At 36.5% G+C, this 5584-nt stretch overlaps 1 pseudogene; it reads left to right on the top strand.

Annotated features, from left to right (window-relative positions):
• LOC107703050 (taste receptor type 1 member 1-like) overlaps positions 1-4286 on the top strand; it is a 5565-nt pseudogene extending 1279 nt beyond the window's left edge.
• Positions 4287-5584: the final 1298 nt, after the last annotated feature.

The raw sequence follows: 5584 nt of genomic DNA, 5'->3' as shown, positions 1-5584 counted from the left end.
AGAGAGAGAGAGAGAGAGATAGATAGAGAGAGAGAGAGAGAGAGAGAATGAATGAATGAATGAATGAATTAAATATTTATTAATTTATTTTCTATCTATCTATCTATTGTTTCCCTATCAGACTTAATGTATACATACATATATATATATATATGTATCATACATATATATATATAGCCTATATATGTTTCTCTATTCCATTTTAATTGTACTTTTTTTTCTCCGGTATTTGTAGATCTCCTACGAGGCATCAAATGAATTGCTGAGCAACAAGATCCTCTATCCAGCTTTCTTCCGCACCATTCCCAGTGACAAAAACCAAGTCAGCGCAATGATACAAATCCTCGTCAGATTTAACTGGACCTGGATCGCTCTTCTCGGTAGTGACAATTCATACAGTATACAGGGAATGCAAGGCTTATCCCAGCAAGTGTTGCTTTACGATTTATGTATTGCATACCAAGCCGTGATACCTGCTGTAACTGACAAGATGAAGCAATACATGCAAGACATGGTCAAAAACATCCTCAAAACCAAAGTCAACACTATAGTTGTCTTTGCCAATAAGAGGCGGGCCGCTGGCTTCTTTCCTTTTGTAATTGACCAAAATGTGACAGGAAAAGTGTGGATTGGGACAGAGGATTGGTCGGTGGTGTCAACAGTGAGAAGTATCCAGGGATCAGTACGATGGGGACTGTCCTCGGTGTCGCAGTCCAATATACTGAATTCAGTGGTTTTGAAGATTTTGAAAGGCTTTCTGTGCCCAGGCTTAAAGACATTGGTCTCAACAGCCCATTCAGCCACAGTGTCCCATGTATGCAAAATACAAAGGTTTATGAAACAGCGATTCAAGGCTTTTCTATGTCGCAGTATGATGTTGTTTCCTCCTTTAACGTGTATAAGGCCGTGTACACGGTGGCTCATGCGCTGCACAACATCCTGCATTGTGACTCTGGACTGTGTCAGAAATATAACATGCAGCCATGGGAGGTGAGTGCTTTCAGAGAAAAATCACTGAAATACTGTATTATAGCACATTTGCAATTATGAATGAAATTACTTTCTTTGAATCCCACAGGTATTTCATCAGCTAAAACAAGTTCAGTTTTCAATTCGAAATACATTATTTTACTTATATTAGAGACCCTCCTACAGGTTATGATATAGTGACGTGGGTATGGACGGACGGCCAGTGGTCACTTAAGGTGGTGGGAAATTACACTCCAGGTCCGACTGAACTTCAGTTAGATGCCTCTCTGATTAAATGGACAGGTCAAGTGACTCCTGTAACCAAGGTAAGTTTATTTCCTTATATGCGTTTCCTTTTATTTTCCTTATGTACTGTATAACAAACTACTTACAGTACCATTCAAAAGTTTGGGATCAGTATATTTTTCTTTTTTTTTTTTTTAGAAATTTAAAGAAATGAATCGATTTATTCAGCAAGGACACTTTAAATCAGACGGGCCCGTGGCAAAAGTTGGCTCCACCATGCCGTATCATAAGAGTGGGGAAAATGGGGGAACATTTTTTTTCTAATTTATCATTAATTCATTCATTCATAAAAAAAATAAAAATAAAATAAAAAGACTGGAATACAACTGGCTACTAAAAATGTATGTCCTGTATCACAGAAATAAATGATATTTTAAAGTATATTAAAATAGAAAACAGTTATTTTAAATTATAATATTTCAAACTATTACTGTTTAACTGTATTTTTGATCAAATAACTGCACCCTTCGTGAGCACTTGGAGAGACTTTTCAAAAAACATTACAAATATTACTGTCCCAAACTTTTGAAGTGTACTTGCTTCCAAATAGCTTTCCATTTGCATCAGTATCTACACAACAAAAGCAGTGACAAAAATAAATGAATAATAAAATAATAATAATTATGATAAAAATTTTATTAATGTAATAAAGAAGGGAAATAATTCAAATATGGTGCCAGAAATAGTAATAATAATAATTATTATTATTATTCTGTCTAGGTTCCTGAGTCAGTGTTCTCCAGAGTGTCCTTACGGACACAGAAAGCTCATGACCGGACAGCATAAGTGTTGCTTTGACTGCATGGCATGCCCTGCTGCCACCTTCCTCAACAAAACAAGTTCGAAAACACTCCAAATATTATAGAATTATAAAGTGCTAGTGCATAAGGTTGTTCAATGGAGGAAACTCGTAGGCTGTTGTACACAGTATATCCAGCAGATGGCACGCTTTCTTTATCCTCACCCTCCATACTCACCCTCATGTCGTTCCAAGACCCCTAAGACCTTCGTTCATCTTCGGAACCCAAATTAAGTTATTTTTGATGAAATCCGAGAGCTTTGTGACCCTATTTGGAACGACATGAGGGTGAGTAATTAATGACAGAATTTATATTTTTAGGTGAACTATCTCTTTAAATTATGTAATGTAGCCTCATTATGAAACATTTTAAATGCATCTTATACTAACTTGACTTCATATGTTCTCATAGGTTACACTTTCTGCCAGGCGTGTGCCAGAGACTACTGGTCTGAAGCAGAGAGTGAGACATGTAAGAAGAGAGCCGAGCTGTACCTGCCGTGGGGCGCTCCGCTCCCTACAGCCCTGCTCATATACCTGGGGGTGACCCTGTTTCTCACCCTTGGTACGGCTGTCATCTTCCTGTTCAACCTCAGTACCCCTGTGGTGAAGTCGGCCGGAGGGAAGACCTGTCTGCTGATACTGGCCGTGGCCTCCTGCAGCACGCTGTGCCACTTCAGCAGACCCTCCCACATCGGCTGCCTCCTCAAACAGCCCCTCTTCATCAGCTTCACCGTCTGTGCGACCGTGCGCTCTTTTCAGGTGTATAGAGCTCTCTATTTGACAATGTAGTAGAGATTAATATCTATTAAGAGGTTAATAGCTGTACGTTATATAACAAAATATTTAACAAATGAAAGATAGCTTTTCAAGCAAAACATTTTTCAATAAGATGTTTGTGAGATTTATAGTTGGTGAAACCAGTGTTAATGAAAACTAAATTGATTAAAATGTTAAAATTTATTTTTATTCATTGAAATAAAGTAAAATATAAATATTAGATGAAAAATGAAAATTAGAAATGTTGCTATGGCTAATAACTGAAATAAAGTAAGTTGAAGTACTAAAATGACTAAAACTGAAATGAAAATAGAAGTTAATAGAAATATTTTTAAAAATTCAAGTCTTGTCAAGAGCACATCAAATTACCAAAATTTTATGAAAACTGAAAATATAAATTAATACTATAATAGTATTTAAACAATAATAAAATAACTCTAGGTGAAACGGTTTATGTACTGTTCAAAAATAAGAAAATAATATTTGCTTATGCTCATTGTGATCAAGGTTATCTTAAATATTAGGGATAAACAGTAGTAAAATACAGTAATAATTTTTCACGTTATAACCAAAAACTAAAATCAGTGGTTTTAAATGCTAAGTGAATTTAGGCATTACAACATTATAATGTGCAGTGTGAAAAATGGATATTCATTTTGAGATGACAGAGTTATTAAATTATTGGTATTTTTAAAGATTACATTTAAGGGAGTGTTATTTGACAACAAAGGTAATCTAATGGTGAAAATAGGGGAAATGAGCATGAGCAATTAAATATCCAATGTTTGCCAATAACTAATATGATATATCTATATTGTGCATTCTTAATAAATAACTTTCATCCTCATCAGTTCTCATATATGACACAAATCTCTCTCTTTTCAGGTGGTTTGTATATTTAAGTGGTCCTCCAAGCTACCAAGATCCTATGAGACCTGGGCTAAGAATCGAGGCCCTGAGATGTTCATCTTCATCACGACAGTGGTGGAGGTCTTCATCTCTCTTCTTCGCATGCTCCTCGACCCTCCCTTTCCATCTCGGGACTATGACTTCTACAGTGACAGCATTATTCTGGAGTGCAGTAAGACTCTGTCTCTCGGGGCTCATTTTTGTGTGTGTGTGTTGAGCTTAATTTGTTTCTGCCTGAGCTACATGGGAAAAGATCTGCCGGCCAATTATAATGAGGCCAAATGCATTACATTTAGTCTCATGATATATATGATTTCTTGGATCACGTTCTTCACAGCTTACTGCATTTCCAGAGGGAGCTTCGCCATGGCCCTTAATGTAGGTGCCATCCTGTTTAGTGTGCTAGAAATACTCGGTGGCTACTTTTTGCCAAAGGTGTACATAATGTTTAAAAAGGCCCCAGTTGAATACAACAGCTCACTTCCAAAACTGCATTAAAATGTACACCATGTCCAAGCAGTGAAAGCAAATAAGACTTTCTACTATGTCTCTCAACAGCAGGATAATCCAGTAGAGCCTATTAACAATACAGAGCAACATAATCCCAGTTTCAGTCTTTTAGAAGCAGCCGATACTCTAATTGTCTCTGGACTGTGAGTGCTTGGCATATGCGTAGCCAGTGGGCAGAATGACAGAGAAAGCCTAATTGTGTTGGCTACCGAAAGGGCAGAGCACCCGGTTCAACTGGCCTGCGTGAACATCTGTCATGTGCTTCGCTCTCATGGGTGCCCAGTTTCACTCGAAACAATTTGGAGAACAGATTTATTTGGGCAGCTGATTTAAATCATGATCTTGGTCTTGCAGATACAAGGACAGATGGCTTTACTTGTCCTGTTTTGTCTTTAGTAAGTCTTTAAAGGAATAGTTAACCCTAAAAATGAAAATTTGTTGAAAAACGTCAGGTTATCCAATCCAATCGGAACAGATTTGGAGAAATTTAGCATTGCATCACTTTCTCACCAATGAATCCTCTGCAGTGAATGGGTGCCGTCAGAATGAGAGTCCAAACAGTTCATAAAAACATCACATTAATCCACATGACTCCAGTCCATCAATGAATGTCTTGTAAAGTGAAAATCTGCCAGTTTGTAATAAACAAATCCATTATTTCAGCACTTCTAACCAAAATAATACGTCCATAATAACGCTCGTTTCAGTGTTGTCCTCTCACATCAAGATAAATTTGTTCAAAAATGTTTTGGATTGTTTTCGCCTCTAAACAGTGCTTGATCTGTGCATATTATCTGTTCCAATGAAGAAACAAACTCATCTGCATCTTGGATGGCTTGAGGATGACTAAAGTTATCAGCAAATTTTCATTTTTGAGTGAAATATTCCTTTAATATACCTTTAGGAATTTGGCCCTTCAGCCAATTAGAAAAATGGGATTTAATTTCTGTATCAAAATTATGATGAATGTAGGTTGTGCATGTTTTCAAATGCACTTTGTTTTTACAAAAACAGGTTAGGTAGAGCAAAAAATATGAAAATAAAATATTTTTCATGAACCGTGATAATGATTGATTCAAATGTTAATTTTTGGGTGAAATATTCCTTTAAAGCCCAAACAGCATTTGAGAACATTAATGGAAGAACATCTGACCAGCTGTACAAAGTGTCACAATTTCACTTGATTAGTGACTTTTACATTTTTTTTAAATCCTAAAGCTTTCGGTTTATTACCAGATTTAAATCCAGTTTTAAATCCTGAATTTTCCACGTAGACTTTTGGACTCCACTTGTTGCATGTCTAATTGTTCA

Source organism: Sinocyclocheilus anshuiensis, unplaced genomic scaffold (genome assembly GCF_001515605.1).
Source record: "Sinocyclocheilus anshuiensis isolate Anshui unplaced genomic scaffold, SAMN03320099.WGS_v1.1 scaffold883, whole genome shotgun sequence".
In the NCBI taxonomy this organism is placed as follows: Eukaryota; Metazoa; Chordata; class Actinopteri; order Cypriniformes; family Cyprinidae; genus Sinocyclocheilus; species Sinocyclocheilus anshuiensis.
Note: the sequence above shows the minus strand (reverse complement) of the source record. Positions and strands in the feature narration are given on the sequence as shown.